Genomic DNA, 12,502 nt, shown 5'->3' with positions numbered 1-12,502 from the left:
ACTTTTCATATCCTAGTATTGCAGGATTGCCATATCTTAGTTTCATATATATCTAGGGCATCCTATGAAAAGGCAATGAATAAAGCTGGCAGTAAAAGGCCCCCCAGTCCCATCCAAGGCTGCAGGCATCAGATACCAGTCCATTTATGGGCAGCCATGTACTTTTCTGGGCTGCCACACCCTGGTCTAAAGGTCTGCCACTGAACATTGTTACTGAATTTCCTGAAGAGACAGAAAGAAGTAACAAGTTGTGCTTTTCAGTACTTTTCAAAATCTGTCATTTGCCTCACTGAGAACATTTCTTCCATGTTTGCAAATGTCTACCTTTTGAACCCATCCCCATGGGAGACTTACTCATTAGTCTTAGCAATAGGAACCCCAAGTCTGATGCTTTAGACCTTCCAAATATTTCAAGAGTTACTTAAGTCATTGAGTTATTCCTTCACAGCTTAAAGTTGCCCAAGTTTGCAACTAAGAATCACTTCTGACACAAAACTGAAACCCGCCCCCCCCCAATTTTGGTCATTTATCCTATTCTCTTCTCAGTTGAGTAATACCTAACTGATAGAAATTTTCTCCTCCATAATATTTCAAGGCAACTCTCTCCATCCTCCTTCGCAGCCTACCCTATAACCACCACAGTCCGCAAACCAAATACCAATGACTCTTCTACCTGACACTTACACAGCTTGGCTTTTAGACTCCTCACAGGCCTTGGTAAGCTGCCCCAGGAAAGCTGGGGCTTACAACAACTCGTGTTTAGGAGCTTACTTTTCTATTGCATAAACACACTGCTAAATATTTTTAAATATAATATTTAAATATTTTTTTGTTGAGCCTAGAGTTATCATATGACCTAGCATTTCCATTCCTAGGTATTTACCCAAAAGAAAAGAAAAATGCAAAAATACATACAACGAGCCATAGCAACTTTATTCCCAAGAACCAAAAAGGCAGAAACAACCTCAAAGGAACGGTTAAATGAAATGAGATACAACCATACAATGGGATATCATTTGGAAATAAAAAGGAATGACATAATGATGTACACTGCAAAATGGATGAACCCTGAAACATGAGAAGTGAAAGAAGTCATTCACAAAAGACTGTACACTTACGATTTTGTTTCTATGAAATGGCCAGAATAGAAAAATCTATAAAGACAGAAAGTAGATTAGTTGTCTCCCAGGGCTGTGAGGTTTGGGGGGAATGGGGAATGACTATTAAAGGGTGCAGGATTTATTTCTGAGGGTACAAAAGTGTATCAAAATTAGGCTGTGGTCATGGTTGCGGAACTCCGGATATACTGAAAACCCCTGAAATGGGTGAAGCGTATGGCACATGAATTATATTTCCATAAGCGTATTTTTTAAGAGTAACTTCAAGATGTATAGAATCACTAAACTTAGAAGCAGATTAAGGTGCAGGAGTGGTCTAAGACAACTGAGTTTTTATGAGCACGAGTCAGTTATCTGCTGCCGTGTAGCAAACCACCTGGAAACTTAGTGGCTTAAAACTACAACAGTCATTTATCTTGGTCATCAGTCTCCAAACGTCAGTGAGAACCAACTGTCTTTGCCCCACATGACATCCATTGGAAACTCTTGACTGGGGACCGTCAACGGCTCAACCAGCACATTGCGTCTGGTGTCCGCTGGGAGCTCAGATGGTGCCGTGTACCCACACACTGAGTGTCTCTCCATGTAGCCACACTTCCTGCATGTGGCTGGTTTCCAAGAATGAGTGTGGCAAGAGAATCAGAAGGTAAACTGTGTGTTGTGCCTAAGTCTCAAAAGTCCCACAGTATCACTTTTGCCACAGGCACAAGCCCACCTAACATGAGGGAGAGGGAATTACAGAACCTGCCTACGAACAGGGAAGTGTCACACTCACATCAGAACAAAGAAGGTCAACAGATGGGAAATAACACTGTAGCCGCTTTTCAACAAAGCAATCTGCCCTAGGGGTGCCGACTGGCTCAGTCAGATAAGCCTGGAGCTCTTGATTGAGGCTCAGGTCATGATCTTAGGGTTCTGGGATTTAGCCCTGCGTCCGGCTGCATACTCAGCACAGAATCTGCTTGAGGATTCTCCTCCTCTCCCTCTGCCCCTCTGTCCCATTCTCTTTCTCTATAGCAAATAAATAAATCTTTTTTTTTAAAGGTTTTATTTATTTATTTATTTGACATACAGAGATCAGAAGTAGGCAGAGAAGCGGGAAGAGAGAGAGGGGGAAGCAGGCTCCCTGCTGGGCAGAGAGCCTGATGCGGGGCTCGATCCCAGGACCCTGGGATTATAACCTGAGCTGAAGGCAGAGGCTTTAACCCACTGAGCCACCCAGGAGCCCCAATAAATAAATCTTTTAAAAATAACAACAAACAACCTGCCACAGTGAATATTTAGGTAAATATATTGCCAAAATCACCTGTTTCAATCCACCATGCAGCAATGTCTATATAGGATCTATATTTCCAACAAAAATAACATGTTCGGGGGGTCTGGGTGGCTCAGTCGGTTGAGTAATGGATGCTTCATTTCAGCTCAGGTCTGGATCTTGGCGTCCTGGGATCAAGCCCTGTGTGGGGCTCTGCAATCAGCGCAGTGTCTGCTTGAGATTCCTCCCTCCTCCCTCTCCCTCTGCTCCTTCCCCGACTCACATGCACTCTCTCTCTAAAATAAATGGATAAATAAAAATTTTTTTAAAAGCATAAAGAACAACCTGTTCACTTCCTGTGTTGACATAGAAGTGTACTTAAATTTTATGTTTTAGCGCAATAGCTTTCATTAACTGGCTGTTTTAAGACACCATCTTCACCTTGTAGAGCTTTCCCCTAAGAAAATATTGCTAAATAAATAAACCCTCAAATAAGCTGAAGACTTAATACAAGATGTGCTACAATAGCACTTATAATTATTCAACAGAAATCCTTATAACATTTTTATATGAAGACTCTGTTTCCTGTAACCTAGAGATAAGGCTGGCATTACTCCTTTATAAAGTTATGGAGAAGTAAGCTCCCTCTGTGTCCAGAAACTTCCACATAAATATGCTCAAAATATATCTTATGCTACTATGTTAAAAAAAAAAAAAAAAAAAGCAACAACAGCAAACACAACTCCACAAATATAAAACACTTATGGCATACCGCCATTATATATATAAATGAACAGCTACTATAGAAAAACTTCAAAATCCACAATAATTCAATTTTTAATATTACAATGTTAAAAGCTTCACCCAGAACAAATATGTGAAAAATTTCCCAAGCACAAAGGAAAACAAGATAAGCAAATAATAATAAGCACACATTGAACTGTTCTAAACTCTGGGGAAACGTATGTTTTCAAAGAACACTTAAAAATCATTGAAAGAAAAAGGAAAAATCATTGGAAGAAATATCTTTTAAAAAATGATAAATTTGGGATAGTTGCATATAAACAAAAGGAAGTGGATATGTATGTATTTTTTATATGTGAAGTTGCCGATTCATGTACTAATAGGGAGTGTTTTGTTTTGGTTTAAAATAAGACACACAGTCTAGCTCAAGAAAAGAAAGACGTCTGGTTATCTATTTTATTAATGAAGGATATGTTTAAGTTAATATCCCTCATCTTAAATTGAATATATGACATTCCACTTGATTAAATGAGTTTCAATTTGGGTTGTTTATAGAAGAAATTGTAATTAGGGAACTTGGGATTCATCAAAGTGAATAGCTAATTCTGAAATGAGACGCAGGAAGCTCAAAGGGGAAGACACAAACCCAACACGACCATGAAAATAAAGGTAAAGAATATGAACAATGCAACAATAGAGGTAAGACTTTGTACCACACAACTAAAGCTTTTTATGATGATTAAGCAGAACATTCGCTTTTTAGCTGAAATGAAACAGAAAAACACAGTAAGTTCCTTAGTGAACTCATACCCTCAACACAAATACTTTGGACTCCTGTTCTGTGTCTGACACCATTCTGGGGGGCTAGCAATGCAACAGTAAGGAAAGGAGACCCAGCCACAGACCTGCTCCATAGTTTAATTAATTAGGTGATTTTCAGAAAAAAGAATTATAATTTTTAGTAATTATCACTGTTACTGTTATCATCACTATTTTTATAGTAGGAGTACGTGTGTGATTCTAAAATATTTCATTGCCATTAAGTCAAGTGACAACAGTGTGAGAAGGGTTTCCAGTATCAGGTTTCACACAATCCAGAAAAGCTCCCAGGATGGTGATCTCTTATCTTGGGTCTCCATAAAGACAGAGTCATCATACTGCTGCAGTGTTATTAAAGCCAAATGTTTTTGGAAGGCATTCCCAGGGAGGGCTGAAATGCTGTTCCTGTTACGGGCAGAGTTCCCAAAATAGAAAGAATTTACAATCTAGATTATTAATTTTAAGAATAAATTGCCTCTGGCTTTTGACAGGAGGTCTGCAGCAGGTAATTGCAGGCTTCTGACAAGTATTTAGAGTATGTGGTATCATTTATTAAAAGTGTCTCTATTAGCTAACGGGTAGGCTTAGTAAGAAGCTGATTTTTTGTCTGCATAGAGGTGATGGGTATGAGTGCTGACCTACAGGGTTCCAAGTGTACTCTAAGAACTTGGAATCAACTCAGAGAGTTAAACACCCCTGTTTGACACCTAAGAGTTCTACTTCCCAAAATAGAACAGACTGGCCTGCAATTATGAAAGAATCTTGGATTGAATTTTGCAGAACTTTAAGTTTCCATTTTGAACATAAAACTTCTTCATCGAGCAGACCTTCTAGGATGTGCAAGCTGCAAACTCACCCCCAGGTAACTAAATTTACTGAGGGGCTGAATGTAGCTACATAGTATTGGCTACGAAATGCTGAGGATGACCTGTCCAGAGGGACTTCTGTTCGTTTGTTTTTTTGTATTTTAATATTGAGCCCTTCCCTCTCCTAGTAATTAGGCAAGTGGCCAGCTACTTCTGAGACCATAAGCAGAATGGAAAGTCAGAACTTGACATCAAAGAGAAAGATGCTGATCTTTCCTTTTTTTTTTTTTTTTTTTTTTCCTTTAACGGCAGCAGGCCATAGAGCCAGCTCATTTAGAGACTGGGACATGAACTTGCACATTTCCTTTAATGACCGCGGTGAGTGATGGCAGCTTGAACACGATGGATGCGCTGCGTGTTTACCTGCGTCGCTGAAGCATGCTGGAGAGAACTTCCCACCACGCCACTGACTCTTGGAAACAGAACATCCAATGGAAACAGTGTTGTGGCAGTCAGCTCACGGTACCCCTTTCCTACCCCACTTCCTCTACAGACATGAACTAACAGTGAGGTGTGTAAGTTCCTAGAATTCTTTTTGTTTAGAGTCTCATTAATGATTCCTTCAGATGCCGAAATTAAATTGGAGATCAAATTGATAGGAACTTATCTGCCTCTCTTTTCCTAGTTAAATAGGAGCTTACACAGGCAGGGACATCAATGAACTTGACATCAGCAAACCTTGTTCATAAAGAAATGTTTCTCTTGTGAAAAATATTAGACAATATATTGAAGCCTATTATTAAATTATGGGAGAGTGTAGTTTAGCGAAAAGAGCACTGGATTCAGAATAAAATAGGCTAATTTTCTCATTTAACTTCCGTGGTAATTTCTTATATGGCTTTAGGTAAATAAACTAAATTTTTTTTAAAGTTTGAGTTTCTTTGGTCATAAACAGAAGATACTGAATAAAAGTCATTATTTAATTATATTTCTGATGAAATAAGTTTTACTTAGTTTACAGAAAAAGAATAGTAACATTCTAAGGAAATTTAGTATCTAACCTTTTTAAAACCATTTTTGTTATTTTGAGATACTATTTAATAATGTTTCCTCTGTCCTATAGTATTTTGTATGTTTGTCTTCACTATCTCTACCATATTTGGTATAGTTATTTTGAATACTAAACATGTTTTCCCTATTTATTCCCTCTAGTACATTCTACTTGTCAATTTCCTACTCTGAGCAAACCCTGTGCACAGGCACTGACGATTATACCCCTGGAGCTCCTGCTTCATATGTCCTGCCCATGGCTCTTATCAGTAACTAATTATGACATATTTTCCCAGTGAGTTTGTAAGGGTCTTTAAACTCTTTCTCAAAACTTCGCCCCAGGCAACTCCTGTCAAAGCAGACCCAATGATTTATGTGCAAGGAAGTATGACATGTCATTTTTGTTTCATTCTGAGAAAATTGAATCAACTTAACAGATCAACAAGGATAGAAAAGTTCAATAAAATTATAATGCTAAATAACTCACAGTGTATCTACATATGTAGCCATTAAAAAAGGTTTTAATATAATAGTGATAAGAAAAAATACTCTTGATATAGTATTAAGTGCACAAAGAAGTATAAAATATTTATAAAGAAAAATAAAGATTTTGTACAAATAATTATATATTCATATAAAAATCTTAGAAGGAACTCTTTCCAAATATTTGCCATAACCTCTAGCTACCATATTACTTTTAAATAAAATTTTTATCTTCATTCCTTACTGAGTTCTTAGACATTTTCACAATGCGCATAAAATTACTTTGTAATGGAAAAATTTGTAGAAATTTTCAAACTATATTTAAAAGACTATTTTAATAACATATTTAATATTATGTGTAATATTTAATATATTTAATATCATTTAAAGAAATATGATTTCATATATGACTTTTTTTTAGAATTCTATTTATTTATTTTACAGAGAAAGAGACTTCAAGAGAGGGAACACAAGCAGGAGGAATGGGAGAGAGAGAAGCAGGCTTCCTGCTGAGTAGGGAGCCCAATGCAGGGCTGGATCCCAGAACCCTGGGATCGTAAGCTGAGCAGAAGGCAGACACTTAATGACTAAGCCACCCCGGCATTCCCATATAAGAATATTTAGCAATGAACTCTAATGCTAAATATAAAAAAGGCACTAGAAATGCACTCTTAGGTCATGTTACAAAACCCCACATATGAAAATCTTATCTTCTAATTTAGCATATAAAAGCTAAGCCCATTTTTATTTTTCCCATCATAGCCTCCATTCCCTAGAAAACCCAACTCTTAATAGCTTCAAAGAGAAGACAGCAGACAGCATTCAAGTGAACTAATTCTTGGAATAGAATTTAGGGTGATTAAAAAGGTGAATAAGTATACATGTATCTTGAGAAGAGTTACAAAGTCAAATTTTAAGAAAAAATTAAGTTTTAGGAAAAAATTCAAAATAACTTAGAGGCAAGAACGGAATAAGTATAAAAAGCATGGCGGGTGAGGGGAGGAAGGGAGGGAGACGGTCCATCCACAATTAGAGAATTCTTCCCTCATCACTAGAACTCCTGGCACTAATTCCAAGATCTTTCACAATTGGCTTAGGATCCTTATTGCTCCTTTATCTGTAGTTTCCAGTCATCACCTCTGTGGTGCAAAAGATCCGGAATCCACAAAGAAACACAGATGCTTCAGTCAAACCCACAAGATTCCATCACTCTGCAGCCTCCTGATCACTCCCTTTCCATTCAACTTGGAGGTCCTCAGTTCTACACACACCACTTGGTTTCTTTCTTTGTTTTGCCGCCAGTCTAAAGACCCAGTTTGGTCAGTCATCTGCACCCTGTCTGTGTATGGTATCTCTACAAAGCTTTCTAATCCTTATTGACTCTGAGATCTGCCCTTCCTTGTTCCAAACCACACCTTCTACCAACACCCAGCTCTACAGACTCCTAGCTTACACCTTCCTATCTCAGTCCACCTCTCAAAAAAGGCCCCCACAGTTCCCACCATAGTTCATGTTCTAACAATGAAAGGAAGGGAAACACTACATGCTTTTCTTCCATGAAAAAAAAAAAAAAGAAAGATATTAAATGATTTATTTTTAAGAAATAAATTCAAAAATCATCAAGCAATTCTTATTTCAATTTTAATATACAGAAAGAGTTCAACTTGTGGTACTACAATAAATATAATTCTTTTTTCTCTGACTAAATGAGTATAAAGTTCACTAGTCTTTGCAGATAATCCCTCCCTATCTTCTTGACCTTTCCTAAAGGTGATTTAATTTCTTCTTTTTCATGGCTGGTAATTTTGTCATTACTTTCATGAAATGCTTTTCCAAGACATAGTTTGGAAACTGATTAATAGTTATAGGTCATTTTCCACATGGCATTATCAGAAACTATTGTTGCACATTACAGTGGCAATAATAATGCTGAAAGATGTGGCAATGACATGTGACACTGGAAGAAGACTAATTAAAGGAGCATTTTATAATATGCTCCTTCCCAATCAAATTCTTCCTATACAGAACTAATGAAACTTAAACATTATAAATTTAGAAGCTATATAAAAATAAAGGTACACTATCTTCACCATGAGCTGATGTAAATTATCAAGATTTCTTTAGATTTTATGTAAGATGAATTTTTAAAAATGCTTTCTTAATGCTTTCACATGATATAACATATGTAAAGTACTCTGTGCAGTAGTTTTGCCCATAGTGGGAGCTCAGAAATGCCTTTACTCCTATTTTCCTTTATTAAGTATAATAAGAGAAGTGATTAAAAGCAAGAAAATTTCTATTTTATTACCTAGAAGTCATTGATGGTTTAAAAAATGGTACCCAAAAATTCTTCTAAAATCAAGAACTTGACTGCAATCCTCATGCAATGTAGGGAACAAGAGAAGTTACTGTAGAAATAGAGTGTCGAGGGTTATAAATACTATCAACTTAAGGAATGTTTTTATCAATCTATAGCACCTGGAGTTTTTAAGTAAATGGACTAGAGAATTTTCTTAAAATTTCATCTTTGATTTTAAAAAATATTTTATATATAAGTGTGACATATTTTTAACTTCATTGCTAAATAGTTGAAGGCAAACTTCAAATCTATGTATCTATCACCCAGGGCAACATAGTCCTATGCACATAGTTGACATCTGACAATCTGATAACATAGTCCTATGCACATAGTTGACATCTACCAAACAAATACAATGAAATGACATATTTGCATACAGTGTTATATGCCTAGAAATTTCTATTTAATGTATTCACTAATAAATGTACTTTGGGGACCCAAATTAATAAAATCATGAATGAAAGAGAAGAGATCACGACCAACACCAAGGAAATACAAACAATTTTAAGAACATATTATGAGCAATTATATGCCAACAAATTAGGCAATCTGGAAGAAATGGATGCATTCCTAGAAATGTATAAACTACCAAAACTGAAACAGGAAGAAATAGAAAAGGTGAACAGACCCATAACAAGCAAGGAAATTGAAGCAGTCATCAAAAATCTTGCAACAAACAAGAGCCCAGGGCTGAATGTCTTCCCAGGGGAACTTTACCAAACATTTAAAGAAGAATTATTAACTAGTCTTTGGAAGCTGTTTCAAAAAAACAGAAATGGAAAGAAAATTTCCTTACTCATTCTATGAGGCCAGCATTACTTTGATCCCAAAACCTGACAAAGACTTCACTAAAAAGGAGGACTATAGACCGATATCCCTGATGAACATGGATGCAAAAATTCTCACCAAGATATTAGCCAATAGGATCCAACAGTACTTTAAAAAGGATTAGTCACCAGAGCTGTAATCATCAAGACAGTATGATACTGGCACAAAAACAGACACATAGATCAATGGAAGAAAATAGAGAACCCAGAATTGACCCTCAACTCTCTGGTCAACTAATTTTCAACAAAGCAGGAAAGAACATCCAATGGAAAAAGGACAGCCTCTTCAACAACTGGTGGTGGGAAAATTGGATAGCCAGATACAGAAGAATTAAAGTGGAACATTTCCTTAAATCATACACAAAAATAAACTCAAAATTGGTGAAAGACCTAAATGTGAGACACGAATCCATCAAAATCCTAGAGGAAAACACAGGCCGTGACCTCTTTGACCTTAGCCACAGCAACTTCTTGTTAGACACATTTCCAAAGGCAGGGGAAACAAAAGCAAAAATGAACTATCGGGACTTCATCAAGATAAAAAGCTTCTGCACAGCAAAGGAAGCAGCCAACAAAACTAAAGGCAACCTATTTACCCCAAAAATACAGATGCAGTGAAAAGAAGGAACATGTGTACCCCAATGTTCATAGCAGCAATGGCCACAGTCGCTAAACTCTAGAAAGAGCCAAGATGCCCTTCAAATGGGTAAAGAAGATATGGTCCATATATACATTGGAATATTATGCCTCCATCAGAAAGGATGAATACCCAACTTTTGTATCAACATGGATGGGACTAGAGGAGATTATGCTGAGTGAAATAAGTCAAGCAGAGAGAGTCAATTATCATATGGTTTCACTTACTTGTGAAGCATAAGGAATAACATGGAGGACATTAGGAGAAGGAAAGGAAAAGTGAATTGGGGGAAATCAGAGGGGGAGACAAACCATGAGAGACTGTGGACTCTGAGAAACAAACAGAAGGTTTTGGAGGGGAGAGGAGTGGAAGGTTGGGAAAGCCTAGGGGGTACTGAGGAGGACCTGTATTGCAGGGAGCAGTGGGTGTGGTACATAAACAATGAATCTTGGAACACTGAAAAAATAAAATAAATAAATAAATAAATAAATAAATAAAAGGCAATATGGAATGGGAGAAGATATGTGCAAATGACATATCAGATATGTGCAAATGACTAATATCCAAGATCTATAAAGAACTTAAGAGACTCAACACCCAAAACCAAATAATCCAGTCAAGAAACACGCAAACAGGAACAGATATTTCTCCAAAGAAGACATACAAATGGCTAACAGACACTAAAATAAATGCTCAAAATCATATGGCATCAGGGGAATACAAATCAAAACCACAGTAAGATACCACCTCACATCAGTCTCAATGGCTAAAATTAACAAGTCAGAAAATAGTAAAGGTTGGCGAGGATGAAAAGAAAGGGGAACCCTCCTACACTGTTGGTGGGAATGCAAGCTGGTGCAGCCACTCAGGCAAACAGTACGGAGGTTCCTCAAAAAGTTGAAAATAGCGCTACCCTACAACTCAGCAATTGCATTACTAGGTATTTATCACAAAGATACAGATGTAATGATCTGAAGGGACACAGGCAACCCAATGTTTATAACAGCAGTGTCCACAATAGATAAACTACGGAAAGAGCCATGCTGACCACAGACAGATGAGTGGATAAAGAAGATGTGGTACAGATACACACAATGGAATACTATTCAGCCATCAGAAAGGATGAATACTTATCATTTACATTGACTTGGATGGAACTGAGTGAAATAAGTCAATCGGAGAAAGACACATATCATATGGTCTTACTCACATGTGGAATATAAGAAACGGTGCAAAGGACCATAAGCAAAAGGAGGGAAAACTGAACGGGAAGTAATCAGAGAGAGAGACAAACCATGTGAGACTCTTAACAATAGGAACAAACTGCGGCTTGCTGGAGCAGAGGTGGGTAGGGGGATGGGATAATTGGGTGATGGACTGTAGGACAGCATGTGATGTGATGAGCATTGGGTGGTTGTATGCAACTGATGAGTTATTGACTTGTACATCTGAAACTAACGTTGTCTTATACATTAGCTAATTGAATTTAAATATAAATAAATAAATAAATAAAGGAACTCTGATGGTAGAATCATTACCCAAAAAATGCATTTATATGGGCCACAATAACTTATAAATAAAATGCCCCATAATTTTTCTAGATTATGTAAGAAACTGCTTAGATGCCAATTTTAGAAATATACAATGATCAAACCAAACAATGGTCAACTGAAGGGGAAGAAATATTATTATGAAATAAATATTTTTTAGGAAAGTCGTTTTCTTAAGAGCAAAAGAGCACCACGTTGATTTAAGACAAAAATACAAAGACAAGGGTACATAGTGTGAGAGACTGTAAATTCCTGTCTCCAAGTGCAGACCAACATTGTAACAGTGAAAACAACGAAAACACACGAGTGAAGATCAGGGTGAGCGCTCCCACACCCCCCACAAGCCGACTTCAGTGTGGTTCTCGCAGGCATGTGGTAACATCAGGGTCCCCTCCCCACCGAGGGCGACTGGAGGGCTTCACTGCTCATCACCACTGTTCTGGCATCATCATCACTCACCACCTCCTTTCACAAAGTCAACAAGGTTTCTCTCTTTCCTCATTTTGATCTCATCTCCCAGAGGCATAACCTAGGTCTCAACATTAACAATAATTGCTTTTAAATTCTGGATTTTAAGCACAAATCTCCCAAGCTATCACAATTGATACACACGCACTGCGAATGCACTGTCCCTACCAAGTTTTCTTTGACCTACTTCCACACCCCTTTTGATTCCAAGACCCATCATTCTAAACACTGTCTTGCATCCCTCACCTTCAATCTCTCCCCCTTCACCTCTGCTCAGCCCAGCTCACCTCAGACTCCCAATAGGTCCAACTCAAACAAGTTGACTGTGCCCATCTGATGAGAGGGGTAGAGTTTCCAACACCAAGCTGCCTGCGGACCTAAGACCA

The 12,502-nt window shown here is 37.5% G+C and overlaps 1 protein-coding gene across 1 annotated transcript in view; it reads right to left on the bottom strand.

Annotated features, from left to right (window-relative positions):
- The window catches only part of CTNND2 (catenin delta 2), an 816,172-nt gene that overhangs the window by 643,742 nt on the left and 159,928 nt on the right, over positions 1 to 12,502 (bottom strand). The gene's annotated exons all lie outside the window — the stretch shown is intronic.

The sequence above is a fragment of the Mustela nivalis genome (assembly GCF_964662115.1).
Source record: "Mustela nivalis genome assembly, chromosome: 3".
Classification (NCBI taxonomy): Eukaryota; Metazoa; Chordata; class Mammalia; order Carnivora; family Mustelidae; genus Mustela; species Mustela nivalis.
Note: the sequence above shows the minus strand (reverse complement) of the source record. Positions and strands in the feature narration are given on the sequence as shown.